The sequence below is a fragment of the Condylura cristata genome, unplaced genomic scaffold, assembly GCF_000260355.1.
Source record: "Condylura cristata isolate star-nosed mole 26May11 unplaced genomic scaffold, ConCri1.0 scaffold00006, whole genome shotgun sequence".
Lineage (NCBI taxonomy): Eukaryota > Metazoa > Chordata > Mammalia > Eulipotyphla > Talpidae > Condylura > Condylura cristata.
In genome coordinates this window covers 26,039,456-26,062,159 of record NW_004567107.1, presented here as the reverse complement: position 1 = coordinate 26,062,159, position 22,704 = coordinate 26,039,456, and the positions used below count along the sequence as shown (strand labels likewise).

General features: G+C 38.7%; 1 protein-coding gene across 2 annotated transcripts in view; it reads left to right on the top strand.

The window, feature by feature from the left end:
• FRMPD1 (FERM and PDZ domain containing 1) overlaps positions 1-22,704 on the top strand; it is a 75,991-nt gene that overhangs the window by 11,304 nt on the left and 41,983 nt on the right. The window lies entirely within an intron of this gene.

Below are 22,704 nucleotides of genomic sequence, written 5' to 3'. Positions count from 1 at the left end.
TTTAAATTTTTAAAATCCACCTATCTATAGGGAATAGACAGGAAAATGTTTACAGCTTGTTCTAAGAAGAAAATCTAGCTATAAGCCAGTAGCTGCTGTCAGTTTCCAAAGCTGTTGAAAATGTATATTTTCATGCAGAAAACTACAGGCGTATTCAGCAATTTGTAGCTTGTGGATCGTTTGTATTTTGTTTTTTCCCAAAGAAGAAAAACTTCAAAACTTTCTACCAGGCACATATATTTCTTCTGTGATCTGAGGGGAAGGTGAGTGTTACTGAAGGAGAGATAAACTATTGGAAAGCATTGTTTGAGCTGCAGCAGGCTGAAAACAGAAGGGCACACACATCGTTTATCTTGCAAATTCCAAGCAGGTAGCATTTTCATAAGAAAGAGTGGTCTCAGGTCCATTTGTGTGAGTATATTTATAGAAGTGAAAGCTTTAGGGGAAGGAAATAGATTGATTTTTTTTCCCCTTGAACTTTTGAAATTATTTTTTCCACTCCATTTGTAATTGAGCCCAGAGAGCTATTCTTATTTCTTCCTTTCTTGGGCACTGTGTTAGACCTAAAAATGTTAACTGGCTTAGGATGTGGGTTTTACTAAAATGATTCCCCTTGAAGTCTTCACTGGACTCTCTCCCAAACTTAAAAATTGAGATCACAAAGACCACCACCTTTGGAAATATGTTTTGCTCTTCTACTCAATGCATTTTACCCTCACATCCTTGGATAACCAAGTTTGAAATCACCCTTGTGTGAACCCTGGGTGCCATCAGCCTACTCAGGAGAAATCACCTGCCTTGGTGCTGTCTGTTTGGCGGGTTTATTTTGAGGCCAATCTGGCATCACTTTATCCTGTGGACATAACATTAGTCTGCAGAAAAAGCGATCAGAACTGGTAGAATCTCTTTAAATATTAATGATAGTGATGCCTTTTGCCACACATCTCCAAAGAGCTCTGAGCATTTTGCAGACATTACCTCATCATTAATTTTCACAGTGTTTTTGGGTGAGAAACTGATGGCAGGTATTATGGTCTTCACTTGGGGCAGAATGGAGAAGTATTTTAGATAGCGAAGTCAGCTTTGAAGAGGCCCTGACTAGAACTCTATTGATAATAAAAATCAACAACTGCTTTCACAGTGGTCCAGCATCTCCAAATTAAGTTGCCCTTCTGCATTTTGTTCTAGCAGCATTCACTGAGGGGCTGCTGTGACCAAGGTGCAGTGTTGAGCACTGTGACTAGGAGAGAAGTTGAACTTCCTTAGTCCCACTTAAGGCCTTTGGTGGTATGACTTCTGCTTGCCATTCTTAGCTGAAATGCCTCAAGCCTGTTTCAAGTGCACATTGTCCCCCCCACACCCCTCTACCCCAAATGGTCTTCAGGGCAGTCCTATGCCACCTCCCATGTACATTTTTAATATTTCTTCCCATCCCTGAAGGCCTCGTAGATTTCCATCTCCTGCAGGTGCTCTGTTCTTCAATCGCTTGGTCACCTTCTCCACAAATCACTCTGCCGTGTCTATAGCTACACATCATCTCCCACCGTTAAACTCCCAGGCATTCTACCAGCTTCTCTGCTGTGGTCCTTACTTGTTTCTACTTCGTATTTTAGTGACATGTAGAATCTTTGATGTGTACATTTTGGATATATACAGTTGCATCTGTGTACATCTGTGATGGCATATCCAACTTTTTGACTGTCAGGATGGTCCAATTCATCTTTGTGTCTCTGTCATTGACTTGCCCATGTTAGATGTAGAAGTGCTTGTGCAATAAAGGAATAAAATGAGTGTAATTTCAGGCTAGTGGTCACCAGTTTGTGCAAATGACAGAGTCATTCTTACTTGGCCTCATCCCTCCTTTGCTCCCATTTTGTGAAGCACCTTGCTGCCTGTAGTCCTGTGCACCATCTTTTTTTTTTTCCAGTTTATGACAATTTCTTTTCCTTTTTTTTAATATTTTATTTTTACATCATTTTGTACATTTTTTTTTTCATCTCAGTTGTAATCCCTGTGGGTTTCCCACCACTGAGTCACCCATGTGCCATCACCATAGTCCCGTCTGTGCACCATCTTTAACCCAATACTTGTGTATTGAAAATCATTCTTATGTTATAGCATTCTGGGGACACAGGAAAAAGGTAATAACTGGGGCAGTTATTAGAAGGTTACCTCTGTGTTTATTTCTTCTTTGACCTCTCTTGGGCAAATCATTCATGCTGCTCTGGACCCCGGAATTTCAAAGGGCTTTATCTCGAGCCTTCTCTGTTCATAAGCTGGCACGAGGGCTAGGATCATCTCAGGCTCCACCTGTGGCACCTGAGGCTGGGCAGGTTACTTAATCTTCCATGGCGTCATTTCTCCATCTGTTAAGGGGGGATAATGTGCTTGAGGGTGACCTACCTTCCTGGGACGTTGTGAGGCTTATCAAGTTAATGCTGCTACTTTTAACTTTAACCTAAGATGACTGGGTAGAACCAGCAAGAAACCAGGCACAGAATAAACTCTACAGTCACCAAGTGGATGCTTCATGAGACCTCACACACCATTTTCTGTATTGCCCTTGGCAATGAAGAAACCAGTTTGCCAAGCAAGGATTTCTAAGCTTCCTCTCTGCCTGATTTGAGTGACTGAGGTCTTGGAGATGAGAATGACTTCTGGAGGGCTTTCAGGCTTTCTGTGCTGAAGGCAGAGAAGTCAGATTTGTGTTGAGAGGAATAGGTCTGCCTGTCCAGAACCAGCAGATAAGTAGGAGCCGTGCCACATAGATACCATTCATCTTTGCACACATGGTGCAGTGATCATTTTCATTGGGCTCACTGAGATTTAGGAGAAAGTCATTTGATACTCACATTCTTGTGGTCACAATCTTGGGAATATGGCCTTTTATCTTTAAAAATAGCTGTGTGTTGGGAGGCCCAGGAGCAGTGTCCTGGGATGGAGGGGAGATGCCAGCATGGGGAAGAGCAGCAGATAGTTCCTTGGAGGACTTCAGTTTCGCAAGATTGGTGAGTTAATGTTTCCACAGTTTGTTAATGTGTCCTGTTTTCTTTAGAATGTTCTCAGAAAGGGAGCTGCTACAAGGGAGCTGCTTTTTTTTTTTTTTTTAGTTTTAGTATTGTGGCTATATATTTGGTGTCTAGTCCCACAAGTTCAAGTTATTTGTTCTTCAGCACTTTTATCAAGCTTGTTTAGCTACAGATTCTTTATCTTCATAATTGTAATTTATTTGTCATGAGTTCTTAAGTTTTAACTAGTAATTATTACTTATGTTTGTTTTATGCTTTCAAATTGCATCATATGTAATTATTTGACATACAGATGGGATAATCATTAAACACTTTAGAGCTAAATTGTCAACTAATTTCCAAAATTGTGAAATAATGGGATGTAAGACCCAAAACTAGAGGTTTACAAGATGATTATCTCTGTATTTCTTAGGTACAGTGATGTTGCAGGATGGTAACATATATTTTTGGATACACAACTTACTAGTAACAGAATTTGGAGTTGAATCTAATTTTCCTGAACTTCCTTGTCTGTTATTCTCTGGTCTATCCTATAGAATTTACCTTCTGAATTAAAGGTGAGGAGGAAAAAAGGCACTCTCTAATTCCTCATGTTCCTTCATCTAATTAAAAGTGAATCTAACAACTTTAAAAATGCCTATGCTATATACCATAGCTGATCCTCCTCCTTGAATCCCTGATCATTTTTTAAAAGATTTATTTATTTATTTATACAGAACTGGGGTACAGTTGATACGGAGGGTGAGAGGATTCACCAGGAACAGAGTGGGGAGCACAACAGGCAGATCAATGAAGTACACTGCTGAGGGGAGTAGCGGGCGGGTCAGGAGAGGTCTGCCACGCCAGGTGGTCACCTCCGGGGCAGGTGGGGATTGAACTCATGCGGAAGTGGCTTTAGCTTCTTAGTGCTGTGCTTTAACCCGCTGTGCCACCAGGGAGGGCCCCCCCTGATCATTTTTAGGGAGGGCCCCCCTGATCATTTTTTGCTCCACATGGATCCTTAAAGTATGGTTCCTACCAGCATTGCCTGGAGCATTGTTAGAAATGCAAAAATCGGGTCCTCCCTGGTGGTACAACGGGCAAGGACACAGTACTGCAAGCTAGCCACTGCCGCTTCAGTGTGAGTTCTATCCCCAGACCCAGAGGTTATTCACATGGTGCGGCAGACCTCTCCTGACCCTCCTGACAGGTCTGCCTGTTCTGCTCCCTGCTTGGTCTCTGATGAATCCTCTCACTGCCCCTGCACCTCTGGCTTGTATCCCAGTTATGTATTCATAAATAAATTTAAAAAAAAAAGAAATGCAAGAATCATCAAAATGAAAAGACTTTCTATTACATGGGAAAAGATATTTGCACAGCATATATCTCACACGTTGTTAATATTAAAGATATATAAAGAACTAAACAATAAAAAAACAATTAAAAAATGGGCAGAGAGTCTCTGGTGAAGCCTTTTGCTTCCCCTAAGCCTCTGGCCTGCACCCCAGTTCTGTATGCACAAATAAATAAATCTTTAAAAATAAAAATGGGCAGAGAACTTGAATAGATACTCCTCCAAAGAACACATGCAGATGACCCATAGGCACATGAGAAGATGTTCATAATCTGTCATTATTAGAGAAATGCAAATCAGAACAATGAGCTATCATCTCACACCTTTGAGAATGGCCATTATTAAAAGATAAGAAACAGGGTCCTCCCTGGTGGCACAACGGGTTAAAGCGCAGCACTAAGAAGTGATCCACAGCCACTGCAGCACGAGTTTAATTCCTGACCACGTAGGGGACCTGCATGGTGTGGCAGACCTCTCCTGTCTCACCCACTGCTCCCCTTAGCAGTGTATTTCAGTACATCTGCCTGTCCTGCTCCCCACTATATCTCTGGTGAGCCCTTTCAACCCCTGCATCTCTGGCTTGTACCCCAGCTCTTGTGTGCATAAATGAATACATCTTTTTTAAAAAATAAAAGATAAGAAAACAAGTGCTAAAGGAGTGTAGAGAGACAGGAAGCCTTATACATTTGTGGAATTGTTAATTGGTGCAGCCACTATGGAAAGCTGTATGGAAATTCCTCAGAAAGTTAAAACTAGAAATTTTAAACAATCCACTTATTTTACTTCTGGGCACTTACCCAGAAAATATAACGATACTAATTCAAAGAGATATATACATCTGCCATGTTTATTGTAGCATTATTTACCATAACCTCAAACTAGAAACAACCTAAGTGCCCTCCAGCTGATGATTGGATCAAGAAGCTGTGGTCTATCTATACACAACAGAATACTATCTGCTACATTAATCAGTAAAGATGAAATCCTTATATTTGCAACAATGTGGATGGACCTAGAGGGAATTGTATTTCACACTATAAGCCAGGTAGAGAAAGAAAAATATCATATAATTTCATTCATATGTGTTGTATAAGAATGAAAACAAATAGATAAACTAAGTAAAACAAAAATCAACTTTTTGACACTAAGGCCAATCAGTGATTATCATAAGGGAAGAGGGGAGGAGGATGGGGAAATTGGAAAAAAGGGCACAATGGGGTGAGGAGGAGGGATGTGGTGAAGTTAATGTAGTATGAATCTTTGTTGATTCACAACTATGTGCACCTGAAACTTATATAATATTATAATGCAGTGTTACTTCAATTAAAAACTTTTTAAATTATAAACAAAAAACAAAAAACAAAAAAACCAGGGCTCTCCCTGGTCGCATAATGGGTTAAAGCACTGCATTATGAAGCTCTCCAAAGCCACTGCAGCAAGAGTTCAACCCCCAGCCAGGGCGATGACTAACATGGCGTAGCAGACTGCTCCTGACCCGCCCGCTGCTCCCCTCAGCAGTGTATTTGGTCAATCTGCCTGTTCTGCTCCCCACTCTGTCTCTGGTGAAGCCTCTCACCGTCCCTGAGCCTCTGGCCTGTACCCCAGTTCTGTAAGCATAAATAAAGAAATCTTTAAAAAACAAACAGAAATGCAGAATCTCATTCCCTCTCAAGACCTAGAAACAGGAGCTATGGGAAGGGACCTATCTGTGTTTTAATGAGCCCCTGTCCTCAGAAAAGCCAGAGAACCACAGCCTGGCAGGACTGAAATCATACCCTCCTTTGTCTGGTAGCAAGCACAGTGATGCACCTTTGGCATTTTGTGGATTTTGAGTTTTCTTCCCTGAAGAAGGAGCTTTTCTGTTGCTTCCGCTGTTTTTTTTTTTTTTTTTGCTTCCCCTTTTTTTTTTTTTTTTTTAAAGATTTATTTATTTGTGCATACAGAACTGGGGTACAGGCCAGAGGCTCAGGGGCGGTGAGAGGCCTCACCAGAGACAGAGTGGGGAACAGAACAGGCAGATCAATGAAGCACACTGCTGAGGGGAGCAGCGGGCGGGTCAGGAGAGGTCTGCCACGCCATGTGGTCTCCTCCGGGGCAGGCTGGAATCGAACTCATGCGGAAGCGGCTTTAGATTCTCAGTGCTGTGCTTTAACCCGCTGCGCCACCAGGGAGGGCCTGCTTCCACTGTTTTTAATAATAATAACCTCCCTTCTTCACTGTGCTTCCTCCCATCACCTCTTCCTCCCATCCACATACATTTAATTGGAATGAAATAGCTGTGAGTAAATAATGACAGTAAATAGATTTCAGTAGAACTCAGGTTGTGGATAAAATGTCCCAGACTGAGGTGTATTTCCCAGGCTTAAAGACTTGCTGCCCTCTAAGCAAGTGACAAACTAGATTGTTGCTGCTCATACTGTGCTACATTTTCTCTCATTTTTTTTTCATTCATTCCATATACATTTTAGTACTTTCTATTTTTATGATATGTATTGAGTGTAGGGGAAACTTGACTTTATATCTCTATCAGAAGATAGAGAATATGTTCAGAAATAACTGTTGTACATGCCAGTGATAAAGGCAGGAGACTCATATCTAGTAAAAGGGCTGTGGAAGTTTAGACGTGGAAGAGAGCCCATGCTCTGGGGGAGGACATTACAGAAGACTTCATGGAGGACGTGGCATTTGAGTGAGACTTAAAAAGAAATAGGATTTGATTTTGGGGTGGGTACAGACATTCTAGGAAAAGTTTGGAAACGATAAAGGCATAGCAGAGGCTCTCATGGTATTTTGCAGGTGATTAGAAGGAAAGGAAGCTAGAGAAATAGGTCAGAGAGAAACAGAAGAGGATGGTCAAGCACCCATTTAGGAATTTGTTTTTCATCATGAAGGCAATGGAGAGCCATTGAAGTGTTTTGAATGAGGGTGAGGCATGGCCAGAGATTTGCTTTTAGTCCGATTAATCTGCTGCAAATATATGATATAAATTGAAGTCTGTGAGGGGGAGTGGAGAGGCTTTCATTTTTATTTTGCAGCAGTGTGTTGATATATTGAAAAATCATCTTAATGTTTAATTAGGAAGTAATTGCTTTTCTTATAGTGGTCATTGGATTTTGAAATAAGCATCCAGGTCATAGGTTATTTTCTGGAGAGCACACAGTTCCAATTATTTTAATGAGAAATCTGCAAGAAATAGAAACTATACATAGAAGGCTTTATCGGCAAGTTCCAAAACTAACTTTTTTTCTTTTTAAATAACTTCTTTTAAACAAAAAAAATTATTCACTTTACTTATAAAATCTACACTTATTGAATCCACTTAAATGTGGATCTTTCTTGCTTCTTCCTATTCAGCCTGTCAGTCACAGACTTAACTTTGTTAAAACTCCTAAATCAAACTCATTTTACAAGGATCTGCTTCATTACGTTGAGGGCTCTAGTGGGGCATAGGGGCAGGAAATTCAAATCTCATAAAAAATTTTGATATGTTGTTGTTTCTAGTATTCATAGTAGATCTGTCTTTAGAAGACCTGTCTAGTTGGCATCTTTGATTTCAGCCATTTAACCAGAATGTACTGAGCATCTATTAAATGCTGAAGACTCATACTACTGAAAACTCACACAGCCATGCCCCTGCTCACAGGAGCTTATATTCAAGCAGGGGGTGTACACAAATTAATAGTCAAATGTGGTTCCAAGGATGGGGAAGTGGCTACTGTAGAAGCACTTGACCCAGAGTGGGGGTCACAGAAAACAGTGCTGCTGTACATAGGTGTCAATAAATATTTTTGTGTTGAAAATTTTCTTATTTGGGTAGATACCTACTAGCAGTATTGCTAGGTCAAAGAGATTTCTGTTTTTATTTTCTTGAAGCACCATTTTTTTTTCCATGCCATTTTCTTTGAGGGCTGCATTCCTGCCAACAATCGATGAAAGTTCCTTTTTCACTGCAATCTTGCCACCATTTGTTGATTCCATTCCTTTTGCAATGGGCCTTTCTCAAAAGAGTGAGGTGGTATCTCAATGTGGTTTTAATTTGCATTTCTCTTATAATAAGTGATGTTGAACATGATGTTGCCAAATCATGGAACCAACCCAAGTGCCCTTCAACAAATGAATGGATAGAAAAACTGTGGCTCACATAGTCAATGGACTATTACATACTGTGAAGAAAGATGAAATGGTGGCATTGTGCACAAAGTGGATGGACCTTGAGGTGATTATGTTGAGTGAAGTCAGTTACTCTGACTTCTGAAAAAAGACAGATATCTAATGGTTTAATTCATCTGCAAGCTAAAAAAATACATGCAAACAAAGAAGAAATAAAAATTTGAACTCATGAAAAAAAAGATAATTGTTAATAGAGGGATGGATGAAGGAGGTTGGTGGGGTATGGGCATGGGTATTTTAGTGGAGATGGGCATTTAAAAAAAAAAGAAAACATAATAATCAGTAGGTTATAAACCAAGCCTTAGAAATCATTTGGGGGATTCCGGTAGATGCCTGCGGGCAGGGAAGGGTTGCTGGTAGGAAAATGAGGAGTGACTGTAGTGGGTACAATATTTCTTCTTGGAATGATGACAGTGCTTTAAGATTGATCATAATGATGGTTGTACAACTCAATATACAAAAAAAAGTTGATTTGTACACTTTAAATGGATGAATTGCTTGGTATATGAATTACATCTCAGTAAAGCTGCGTTAAAAAAAAAAAAGTATCAGACAACCCAGAAGTGGCAATGAAATGGCATATGAAGAGAGCAAAAATGGAAGAAGTTCAATAGGTCTGAACTCCCTGGAGTGTGGCACAGTGAGATAGAGGAACCAAAAAGGCTGGCATGTGACTAGGTTTTCCACATCTATAAATTATATAATCGATGAAAACAGCAGCTACCATATAGGGAGCCCTTCTCGGCGCAATTCTAAGCAGTTCACATGCATTGACTCATTAGTGCTCACAACAGCCTTGTGATATGGGTAGTACTATTATTGCTATTATTGACTGCACTTTTCCGGGGTGGGGGTTGTTTGCACTAGGTCTTTTGTTTTTCCTGGGATGTTCTCTGGCTTCCAGTTTGCACTTTTTAAGAATTGAAGAAAGCGGATGTGCTCAAACTTCCTTGCCCATTCTCTGTTACCAGTCCTTCGTTCCTCTTCCTTAGGGCAATGCCTCAGTGAGTGTCTAGTTACATAATCTTTTCCTTCTTTCCTTTGGCAAAACTTGTTGCCAGGATAGTCTCATTGTTCTTCTAATGTGCGGTGACCCAAACTGGACATTTCTCTGCAGAGATCAGGAATACATGCAGAATGCTTAATTAGGTGAGTTTCTGGGTGTCTGCCCCCGCCCCCAGTTGCAGCCATTCCCGCAGCACGTTGGCATTCATTCCAAATGGGCGGCCCCACTCCCAATGGCTGCCATCTTCACAGCTGACCCGATTCCCTCAATTGTTTGCTACAAACTGGGCCATTCTACAGGAGGTGGGGGAGCTTTCTGGGCAGAATGCTTAATTAGGGCTTAATTAAGACAGCCAGAGTGGCCTATTGGTCTGCACCCTTGCACAGGGTCCTGATTGGCAGGCGGCACCTGGTGTTCTTGGCTGTCTGACAACCGTCAACCGCTCCCAAGCCCCTTGCAGAGATGAGCAAGGCACAGACTGACCTACTGGCTGGCAGGACTGAGAAGTCCTAGTGCAATGGGGTGAGCTCCCACACACTGCCTCATCTTGGTTAGAAGTTATTTATCTAAGGGTCTTATCCTCTCTGTAACACAGTGAACTTTCCAGGGGCAGAGGCAGCGTCTGGCTGACCTCAGTCTCTCCTCTACCACACCCACTCAGAGTTCCTGATATGAGTTGAACAAAAGGTACTGCTTTTGAACCAAATCCCTTAATTTGAGGTTACCTTAGACCCATCAAACTGGAGTCTGAATACCTAGGCATTGAACTTTAAATTATATACAAACCGAGGAAGCCACATAACCCCATGCAAGGCCATGTCTATGGAAAGGGTGAGGACTTTCAGTGGAGACCTTAAGACCTCTGAGGGTGGGACAGAGCGTTAATGTCACAGGCCGGGGGTAGAGTTCTGTGAAGCGTATCTTCCCATCCCCAGCTCTTGCGCTGCAGTCATGCTTCTTATTAGTTTTGTAGCATGATAAATTTGGAATCCTGCCTTGCTTCCCCAGACAGACAGGTGGAGTCAAATTGGTCCACCAGGATAGCAGGTTGCTTTGTATGGACAGTGCTGGGAGTCCTCAGTCTCATTTTCACAAGCACTGAACTAGTTGTAGGCTTTGTTTTTGGCAACTTATATCAAATATGCCCAGAGGCTTTTGAAAATTAGTTGGTGTGTAATGACATTTGATGAGTCATTTAGTAGCAAAAAAAAAAAGGCAAATCTAGCCTTTGAGTTTATATTCTACAATTTTGTTGAATTATGCCCAGATGGTTGCAAAGATAATATTTCTTAACAGTTCTGCACATTTGCAATACCAAGTGTATGGAGAGGGGGAGAACTTCACAGTGAATGGCAAGAGGGCACTAAAGACAGCAGGATCTTACAATATCTGTGCCAGAAAGACTCTAATGAGTGTCTGGTTCAACTCCCGGGTACCTTATGTGACTGTGCTGCAGTAGTTGGCACATAGGAGAAATGTGTCATGAAGATTCCAATTTCTAAGTCTCTGGTCCATTTTCAAGTATCCTGGCTGCCTTAGGCATGGTTGGTCATGGACTCTGTGTGTGTGGACAAGGGGACAACATACATATAACAAAATTTACTTTTTTAAACCACAATTGTAAAATTCAGTAGCATCAAATACTTTTACAATATTGTGCAACAATTATCTGATTCTTGAACTTTTTATCATCCCCAAAGGAAATCCTGTACCCATTAACCAAACATTTCCATTCCCTCGTCCTCTGTTCCCTGGCAACCACTAATCTGTTTTCTGTCTCTAGAGACTTTCCTATTCTGGATATTCCATATACTTAGAATCATACAACATGTTGCTGACATCTTTTACTTTGCACAATGTTTTTGAGGTTTGCTCATGTTGTAGGATACATCAATATTTCATTCCTTTTTATGGCTGAATACTATTCCATTGTATGGCTAAACCACTCAATTTGTTTATCCATTCACCTATTGGTGGAACTTTAGGTTTTTCCATATGTGGTGATTGTGCTTAGAACACACATGTACATGTTTTTGTTTGAATACCTATTTTCAACTCTCTTGGATATATACCTAGTCATGATATTGCTGGGTCAATAGTAATTTTAACTTAATAAAGACATGCCAATCTCTTTGCTTATTTCTTTTTGAAAATGTCTTCTCCTCCCCTGTTTGCTCTTAGTCCTCTTTAATAATTTCTTCATTTCCTTCACGGCTCCCTTAAGTCTTCAGACCCTGAAATGATGGTGCCACTGAGGGCTTGTTCATTCTACCCTAGTGGTACTTGATTCTAGCTGCACATTACAATCTCAGAGACTCCTTTAACAAGCCCTGCTAAGACCCCCACCTGAGACATGTTAAATCAGCATCTTTGGGTAGATGGAATCTAGCACATTGGTGTTATTCAAAGGTCTTCTTCAGTGATTTTGTATGCATCATCTCTCCGATAATTCACTATCATGGTTTCAACTTAACTGTCCACTTTTCATTTTCAACTCCAATTGAAAACCTACTGGATATTTCTGTGAATGCTCCTCTAATTCATTGTTTCCAACCAGACTCTGCATTTTTTTTTTCTCTCAAATCTGCCCTTCTATCCATCGCTTCATCACAGGGACCGCTGTCAGTAATAATCCAAACCAGAAACCTGAGAGTTATCTGTGGCTTTTCTCTCTGATTCCATGTTCATTTGATTGCTTCACTCATTCAATTATTATGTTAGGAAGACAAAGATGACATGGATGAAACAGTTAAGTAACAATAGGGATAAGGAATAATCTTCTGAAAATAATAACATTATGAAAACTGTCATTATTGAGGATTTTCATAGTGCCTCGCATTCTGATACTACTTTGTATATATTCTCTAATTTACTGTTGGCCCACTTTACAGGTGGTAGTATAGACTCAGGAAACTAAGGTACTTGTCCAAAAATGTGTAGATAGCATTTGGTTAGTGAGAAGTGAGACTGGAACCCAGTTTATGTCAATGTCTTGACATGTGAGGTCACTGAGAAGAGCCTTGAGCTCAGCAGTCCTATTGAAGCAAAGAAAAGTGGTGGCTCAGGATGTTACCACCTAATGAAATTATCAATGCCCCTGAGAGTGCTTGATAGCTCTAGAGAATGGCGAAAAGACTCTTATAACCCTTGCTCTTGTTTCTACCAGATTATGTCTTTCAGTCTGTTCTTACTAAGAATTACTACATACTTAAATCCCTGCTTCCCACAGTGAAATGCAGACTTCTTGAGGCTGATAGCTGTACTCACATGTCTCAGTGATTCTCTCAGCTCCTGTGCCTGGCACATTGTTGCTGATTAGTAAGCGTTTCTTGAATAAAGAGGTGGATGTTAAAGGTGACTCAGAGAGGAAGGGAATTAGGAGCCTTGGTGATATTCATCCAGATGTGTCACACATGAGTGCTTAACTAGAGATTGGCCTCAGAATTAGAAAGAAAAAAGGAATGGTCCTTTCAAGAGACGAATGGGGGAACCTATAATAAGATCTCAAAGTGAATGAATTGCAGTATAATCTTCACTTTCCTTTCCATGATGCTAATGATCTTACTCTCTTATTCTACCACATCACTTTCTGACATCCTTGGTAATTTCCTTTATTATGCTTATGTTTTCTTACGTAGTGAAAGCCTGTACTAGAATGTAAGCTTCATGAGGGTAGTCAGTTTTGTCTACTTTGCTTTATTTCACTATTCCCCACCCTTTCCCCCAAGCTAAGCATGCACCAATTACCTTCTGTTTCTATAAATCTGTCTATAGAATGGAATCATATAGATGTTCCCATGACTGGTACCTTTCACTTAGCACAGTATTTTCAGGGCTCGCTCATATTTCACCCCTTCACTTTATAGTAGGAAAATCAAGACTCAAACAGGAAGACTTGGGTCATGCATCCTGCTGGTAGCAAGCAGGACTTGATGGCAGGTCACCTTCTCCCTCTACAGTGCTCTGCTCCTTCCTAAGGTGCAGATAAGGGGCGCACGTAGCAGCTGATTCAGCATCATCATTTTGCCATCCACACTTGAGGTTACTCATGTGCTTCAGGCACAGCCGTGGTGAGGCAAGGTCTTGGAAGTGGCGTCACTATTAGTATCCACCTTTTCCCATCTCTTTTCCAGAGTCCATTGGCCATCTGATAGTGTGGATTTTTTTGTGTGGCTAGCTTCTAATCTTCTGCTTGCAGTGGCCTATGTCCACTTGCCTCAGGTCACTAGCAAAAGAAAGGCACAAGTTGGGTCCCCATTAGTGCTGACTGCTCCTGCTGCTTCCCTGTTGCTCTAAGAGGCACCTGGGGAGGTACCTCTAGGTAGGAGGCTAGATAGGAGGCTAAGCCCTTTCTGAGAGGTGTCTAATGCTGTCAGACAGGTGTGAAATGTGAGTAGCAGGCCAATGCCCTGGGCTCATGCTTCCCAAAGGCTTGTCTTGTACCACTTGGCACCCAAGATGGTCTTAGGTGATAGGCAAGTGAATGTTTTTGTTTCAATAGTGATATATTTATTTTAATGTGGACCAGACCTAGGATTTAATAAATATTGTTGACTAAGGTGAAGCCAAATTAGGAGCTATGGTGTCATCAAATCCTTTCTTTGCATACTTTGTTCATTACATGTGTAGTCTAGTCATTTGTTGATATGGAAAGTCAGGAGGGCAGCCTGAAGTCCACTGTCCTTGGGACTGCCACTTGAGGTGATGGTGATCCAGGGTAGTCTAGTCATTTGTTGATATGGAAAGTCAGGAGGGCAGCCTGAAGTCCACTGTCCTTGGGACTGCCACTTGAGGTGATGGTGATCCAGGGTACTTTCCCATGAGCCACGTGCTACATCTCCTTTGCACTACAGCAAGGTGGCTGTGGCTAGAGCCCCTTTAGTGAAAGGGGTTTGAAAAACCAGGAGAAACAGCTGTGGATGTTCTTTGGTCCATGGTAAATCTCCTTGTTAAGTATTCAAAGCCCTTTCTATAAGAGAGGATTCCTGTTGGCTACAGAGTCTTGCAGAGGGAAGCAAAGACAGAGTAGGAATGGGTGGTATGTGATGCTACTCCATAATAAAAAATGACAGAACAGTTTATTTTATTTTATATATATTTTTACATCATTCTTCAGTTTTGTACAAAGTGTGGTTTCTCTTCTGAGGTGTACTTTCTGTAAAATTCCCACCATTGATGCAGTTGTGCATCATCACCACAGTCCCTTGTGCTCTTGTCTCCCCTGTTTTGATCCTTTTCCTCCCTCTCCCTATAAATCTCTGATTTATAGTTGTCTATTGATTTTGATTTTTAGATTATTGTAATTTTTTCCCTGATCACTTATTTGGTTCCTCTACATTCCTCCTGTAAGTGAAACCATCTGATATTTTTCTTTTTGACTTATTTCACTAAGTATAATCCCTTCCAGCTCCATCCATGTTGCTGTGAATGGCATGAGTTTGTCTTTTTTGATTGCTGAGTAATATTCCATCTTGATGCTAAGTATATATACCATGTCTTCTTGATCCAGTCATCTATTTTTGGGAAAACAGAACCCTTTTCACTTAGCATTTATTTAACTCATTTTATGTCCACAAGTGAAATGACTTGTGAAGTCAGAGTATCAGATGTGTACATCAGTAAAAGACTTGCTCTGGGGTCCCTGAATAGAGAAATTTTAAATGCTTTCATGAGTATCTGATTATAATTGCACTGTGAAGAATAATGACATAGTATAACAGCTAAGCCCCCCTCCCTTTTTCAGAACGAGTATGTTTCTAAGAAAGCATCTCTTAGTCTGAATTCCTTTTAAGAACTTAATGCAAATTTAAGACACCGACCCATTATCTCACTGAGCTATGATCATTGCAGTGAACCAAGGCAACATCCAAGGATTGACTTTAGAAATGTAAATATGAGTTTCAAAAATTAAAACTTACTGTTTTAATCTTATCTTAGCATTTCAGACACCCATAACCTGCCATCATTAAATCAGAAAATACTGACTAAACTCAAGGCGACTGCTAGATTATGCAGGGCTTGTAAAGAAACAGGATACATTTCTCCTTCCCTGAAGGTGTTTGCAATCTAGTGGCAGAAAACAGGACCTAAATCCATGTGAAATTAGGAACCACAAGACAGGACATAGATGAGAAGGTCATGCACTAGAGGGAGGAGTGAGACACAACACAGAAGCTCTGTGGTGGAAAACCAGGTGGGATGTGGTGGACCAGTGGGAGGAACACATCCTCAGTGTGGTGAAGCTTGAGCTGGGTTTGAATAAGTCTGACAGAGTGGAAGACCATAAACAAACACACAGGAGGGCCCACCTAGGGCTGTTCTAGCAACAAAAAAACATGGAACATCCTCACAGAATGGGATCTTGGGGACTCCTTGACCAAGCCTCAGCAGCCTCATCCTCATAATGGAATTATGAGTTCCTACCATATGGGATTGACTTAAGAAGTAAATGACATACTGTAGGTGATATATATGTTGTACATATATATGTATGTCTATATATGTGTGTGTGTGTGATGCATATATATGTATGTCTGTATATACATATATATGTATGCGTGTGTGTGTGTGTATATATATATATATATATATATATATGAATGTATGTATGTTCATTTCTGGTGTGAGATCTAGATGAAATATGTGAGAAGAAGTTGGATTTCTGGGTTGGGGAGCCCTGGATGACATAAAGAGGGAAATGCTGACATAATACAATTTGAAACTGGGCAGATACTTCGAGAAATGCAGTGTTAAGATAAAAGAAATTATCAGAGGTTTGGGGTCTTGTGCAATTTTAGGGCTAATTAGTAGCAAAATCAGAAAGAACAAGATTAGATTACATATAACATGATTTTGTTGCATCTTATGATCATCTACTTAATTTTTTCTATTTATGAAATAAAATATATTAATAGTTTTCCTTAAATTCAGATTTTTTTCTTAAGGTAAAGGTGAAGTGTATTGTGGTGTATAATCCTTATAAAAAAGATTATAACATGTTATAAGGATTATACATTAATACATTATAATACACAATATAATGTATAATATATATCATAGTATATGGTATAGTATGATATACTATGTGTTTATACAATATAATAATAAATACAAGACATATATACAATACATGATATATATCATATAATTATATGCATATAATAAATATAATGTATATTATATATACATAACATAATATATAATCCTTATAGTGTGTTATAATGGTCTTGTTGAATATTGCTGAAAGTAATATTTTTAAACCAACAGTTTTATAAAGAAGAATTTGAAACACAAACAACAGTAGAGAGAACAGTAAAATGACTTTCACACATCTGCCTCCCAGCTTCAATAATTGTTAACATTTTCTGGCTAGAATCTTATTTAGGAATTGTGTGAATATTTCATGAATGAGATTGACCTTTACGTCCCTTTTTAGTGTAAGCCTTTGTCAGATATTAGAGCTATTTTTAGGCTATTTAGGGCTCTCTTTGCATTAGTTGAAGAACTTTGTATCATCTTCTCTTTTGAGGAATACTGCCGGTGAGGTTTTGGGAGAGTGTTTGAAATGGTTCTTTAATAAACACAACAATGTGTCAAGTTCTATGTTGTTGTTTTTCATAGACTTTTTAAAAATTCACTTTTCTAAGTTAATTCTTCATATATATAGAACTTGACACATTGTTGTGTTTATATATATATATGTATATATAAACTCAGTTTTTCTTTTATTTTTACTTCTGGTTATTTGCCTTTGAGGGCAAAATTGTTGAATTGCTTCACTTTCTTGAAGATGATTAACCTTAGGGTTGCTGAAGATAGATGTAAATTGTAGAAACCACCTTGCCAGATACTCTAACAACCAGACAGGAAACAGAAAGGAAGTGACCCTTTCCTAAGGAGGGGGCTGCCTGTTACTCATCTCCCATTCTTGGTCACCTGCGTGGAGCACTGAGTGTTTTTGCAGTGGATTTGTTTTTAAATAATAAATGATCTCTTCAGCACATCCTGGAAAAACCAGCATCAACCTGTGAGTCTCTTAGGCCCTTAGCGGCTGACAGGGTGTTTCAGTGAGATTCTATTTTCATCTCCAGTGTGGATCTTAGAGTCTTCTCCTTTTAAGATTCTACATGGAAAGTGTACCTACTGCCATGCCCAAGGAAAAAGGATCTAGGAAAATCCTTTGGTAGTGGAAAATGCACTTATCGATATATACCAAAAGGTTAATATGGAAATTTTGAGATACTCTGTTCCTTCAGGCTGACCTTGTTACCCAAGAAAATTGAAGGACTTTCCAGGAAGACTCTCAAAAGATACATTCCTAATAAATCCTCCAAAATCACCCAGATTACTTAGCTCATCTAGGCGATTTTATGTATGACTTGCATAACATATATAAAATATATAGCACTCACTAGTATTATTCTGTAGTATTTGTCAGTCTTAGTTCATTTTTCATTTTGTTAGTAGCTTGTACTGGTGGTTTATTGCTTTGTCAATCTTTAGAAAAACACATTATCTTTATTAAATGGAGTTTTATCCTATTTTCCAACTTATTATTACTTTTATTTTTATTTTGTTCATCTATCTATCCATTCAACAGACATTTATTATGTGACAGGTCCTGAGAGAAAATCAATAGGGATAAGAATGGTCTCTACTCTTAAATTGCTGGCAGTTTAATACAAGGAAAAATGAAATAGTGAAAGAAAAAAAACCCCTAAGCTGACAAAAGACCTTCACCAATAGGTTAAAAGTTATAGAGTAACCCCAGAGATGTCTTTCAAGAACAGTCTCAAATATCAATTGTAAAGCTGTTATATTCCTTTGAGAGAAAAAGAAAGAACTTGAGTCTGTGCCTAAATAATATGCTGAAAGACATATGAGCCTAATTTTTCCTTTTTCAAACCATCTTTTCCTTTCTTTGATAATAGATTTAATCTTTGAAGACTAAGAAGTTGAGTTGGTATATAAGGAGTCTTCCTTGAGAAGGACGTGTGTATCTCAATTTCTGTGCATACTGGAAAGATGCTTTTTGTATTCTCTGTATTTGAAATGGAGAAGTTTTTCAACTCAGAAAATTTTTATCTTTCATTGTTTCTTTGATTACAACTTTATGCATTCCTCTTCTTTTTTCCCTGCTATCTCCTTTATTTGTAAGTTGATATTCTCCATGTGATTCAAGGTCTGACTGTTTCGCTGGAATGGCTCTCCAGTTTTATTTTGAAATTTTAATTTAGTATAAGTCATTTTGGGCTCTTCATTTTCTCTCCTATCCTCTACTGCCTCCATTCATGTTTTCTTTTTTCATTTTTCAGAAACATACTCTAGTTTCCTCTGTCATTGTTGTCATTGGAGTAATTGTCTATCAGCTTTTAAGATAGCCATTACCCTGATGTATTTAGTATCCTTCATTGCAAAATATTTTGAGACAGTTTGCTTTCTCACATTTGTTTCAGACAACCAAAAGTGTGCTCATTTTGGGGTTTCGTGCCCTTTATGGAATTTTGCTTAATGGTATGTTCCCAGTGGAAGGTGATCTACAGTGATACTGTCAGAGGAATGACTATTGAAAGAACTGGACAGGAGAGACTTGAAGACAAGATTGCTGTGTTCAACTCCAGAAAGGGTGTTGGAGAGTGGTCAGAGGGTAGTATTACTCCAGAGACTGAAGTTTCAGAGAGATGGAATTCTGCTTTATGAAAAGAAACTTTCTAGCAATAAGATGGATCCACAGTGAATGACAGAACAATTAAAGGCCAGATGACTTCTTGGCAGTGGGATTATAAAAAAAGATGCAAATGTTTGGTGGTTATCTGGGCTCTTAGTGTCTTCCATTAGCCTAGCAATCTAGAGACTAATATTAAAACCATTAGCAGGTCATTTTCTTGATTTTAACCTCTCTCGCACAGACCTTGCTGAGTCAGGGAGCACTTTTAATGGCTTGGTTGATGTAGTCATTTGTTTGGTCTTCAGGGATTCCTGGATGAAGGTGCATGCCTACCCACAGTCCAGATATACAATGCAAATTAATTCTTTTAATTAGAGTCATATATCTAAATCAGTTAGCTAAATTGTATTTGGCAGCAGTTTTGTAACAATCCCCTATCAGTAACCACTGCAGTTTGATGATCTTCAAAAAGGATGGGAAGACTTGATAATCTTCAATCCTTATGAATATTTCTGAGGTCCCTAATAACTGCAGTCATTTAGAGATTGAAACAACATAGAGGTCACAGTTTGTCTCTTCTAGTGCTCTGATTTAGTAAAGGATGAGTGGAATGTGTACACAAATAAAAGAGCAGAAATGTTACCCCAAAAAATTAAAATTGAAAAAAGAAAAAACTGAAATCTTATTTCTGGCACATAGTTCTCCATGAAGCATCTCTAGTCTCTTAGTTGCAGTACAAATCATAGCTGCCACTATTCTGGAAACTAGGCAAGGGACAGAGCTGACAGTTTTATCGTTCAATAGAAGTATTTTATTTAATCCTTCTATTTTCATTCCTGCACTCTCTACTGTACCTGCTATTCTCAAGTCTGAAGTGTCTCTTGTTTGATGTCTTCAGTTTAAAAAACCTCTTCTCTCCACGGACGAAGCCCCTTATGGGGAAAAGGTGGTTATCTAGGTAGGTGTGGGGGTGGGGGGGTATAGGATGAAGCCCGTGACTACAATTGCTGCTTATGGAAACCTGTTTCCGTATTTTCAGTCCTTGTGTTCTCCTGTACCAGCGATTAATTCCTAGGCTATTTTAGAGCAGATCAACTCACTTTTCATCTGATCCCTTCTGTAAACATAGATTTCTATTTCCTTTGCTGTGCTCAGTTACCTCTCCTTCAGACAATTTCTGTCTTCCAAACACTGTTCACAGTTGTCTCTTCTCTTGTTCACTTTATCCTATGGGTTTATTCCTTTTTATTTATGTACTGTAATTTAAAAGATCTAGGAAAAAGAAGGTAATTAAGGTATTGTTTCACTTTACATGGTTAGCCAGAAGTGTACTCTCTTTTACTTTTTAAACTGTTAACAAAATGAGATTCTAGAACTGAAGACAGCGTTCAACTCTGATGTTCCCATTTGAGAAAAAACTAGAGTAATGCGTCCCTTCACCTAAGTGAAATTTAATTTTGGTTGAAGCCTATGTTTTTGGTCCATTAGTTTATATTTGACTGTCATTTGACAGTAAAGTGTCAGTCTGAGATTTTCACAGTGACTGGTTAGAGTGTTCTGCTTTTATTTTCATATGCCCTGTTTAACATACTCATATAGATCCCACCACTACTCTGTTGATTTCTGATTCTCTTTGCTGATATTTTACTTATGATATTTGCTTTCACATTTTTTTTTACCTTGTTTTACCTTGTTTTCTTTTTTAAAATCACATTTGGCATCAGTATTGATACTGCCTGCTTAAAAGGAATTATGCTCTCAAACAATCAAATAGCATTGGCAGGAAATAAACTAAGCTGGTTCAAACCAATGTATCCTGGATTGGATTCTGAAATAGAACGGGATATCAGTGTAAAAACTGGTAAAATTTGGTTAAAGTCTGTAGTTTAGTTGGTTTTACTATACATTGGTACAATTAATTTCTTAATGTTGAGAAAGGCACAGTGATTGTATAAGATGTTAACATTAGGGAAAGTTGAAAGAAGGTCAGATGGGAACTCTGGATTATCATTGTAACCTTTTTATACATCTAAAATAATTCCTAAGTAAAAGTTTACATTTAAATATTTTTAAATGATAAGGGTGAGCTACATTTTACACATACAAGTCTTCACCTTTCAATTTGTCTGTGCCTGGGATATTTCTGGAGATGCAAAAGGTAGCTTTTTAACTTCTACTTCTATATAGTTATCTTTTTAGATTCTCTGTTTCTTCTGGGGTTATCTTATATCAGTGATACTTTCCTTGAAAAATAATCCATATCCTCAAGGTTTAAGACTATGTTGTTATTGTTAGGAGCATAATAATCTCTTACTGTTCTTTTTTCTTTAGATGTAATTGACATATACCATTATATTAATTTCAGGGGTACAACATAATGGTTCAAGATTTGTATATGTTGCAAAAGTATTGTCACAATAAGAGCAGTTAATATACATCACACTATGGTTTCAAAATTACTTTCTTGCGACAAATTATAAGATCTACTCTCTTAGCCATTATCCAATATGATATACGGTATTATAGACCATCAAGCTGTGTATATTTCCCCATGACTTCTTTTTTCTGATTTTATTTTATTTATATATGGATATATTTGTATATATAAATTGTCACAGTTTATATATATATTTATACATATAAAAATATGTTATCTTGCTCTCTCTCTTTCTCTCTCTTTCTCTCTATATATGTTACATTGTTCTTCACTTTTGTACAATGTATGCTTTCTCCTCTCAGGTGTAGTCTCTGAGATTCCCACCATCAATTCACCTGTGCACCATCACCATTACTTCTTTATAACTGGAAGTTTATACCTTTTGCCCCTTCACCCATTTTGTCTACCTCCTCCCATCCACCGACTTCTTTTTTATTTTCTCTATATCCTGAGTTGTTTCCTAGTATTCTATCTTATTTCATGGTTTACTTATTGGGTTTTGAAGTTTGGTGAGTTGAGACCAGAATTTGCTGGAGTGAAATAGATTAAACTAGAGAGATACTCCTATTATTATTTTATGAAACTTTAATCTCAAATACATATTTTTCTTGGTAACCTGACAGTATCTATCAGTGCACTGTAGGAACTTATCCAAATAGACAATTGCATACACGCAGAAATGATATATGTACAACATAACTTATTGTAGTATTATTTATAAAAGCACAAGATTAGCAATAAGCCAAATGTCTATCAACAGGGGATGACTTAAAATTATGGTACTTTCACAATGTAATACTCAGTTGTTGTCCAAAAGAGACAAAGCTTTCTGCGTATAGATACAGAAAGATGGTAAGGATATATTTTCTAAAGAGAAAAGAGTATGGCACTGAATACTGTGTAACACTATCCTTTGTTTAAGAAGAGAAACTATAAACATCTATATTTATATTAGCTTGTATAGGCATAAAGAAGATCTGGCAGGACAAAGAGAGCAGTGATTATGTGTGGGCGTGCAGCAGGGTGGGTAGAGTTAGGTAAGGATAGAAGGGAGACCCCTAA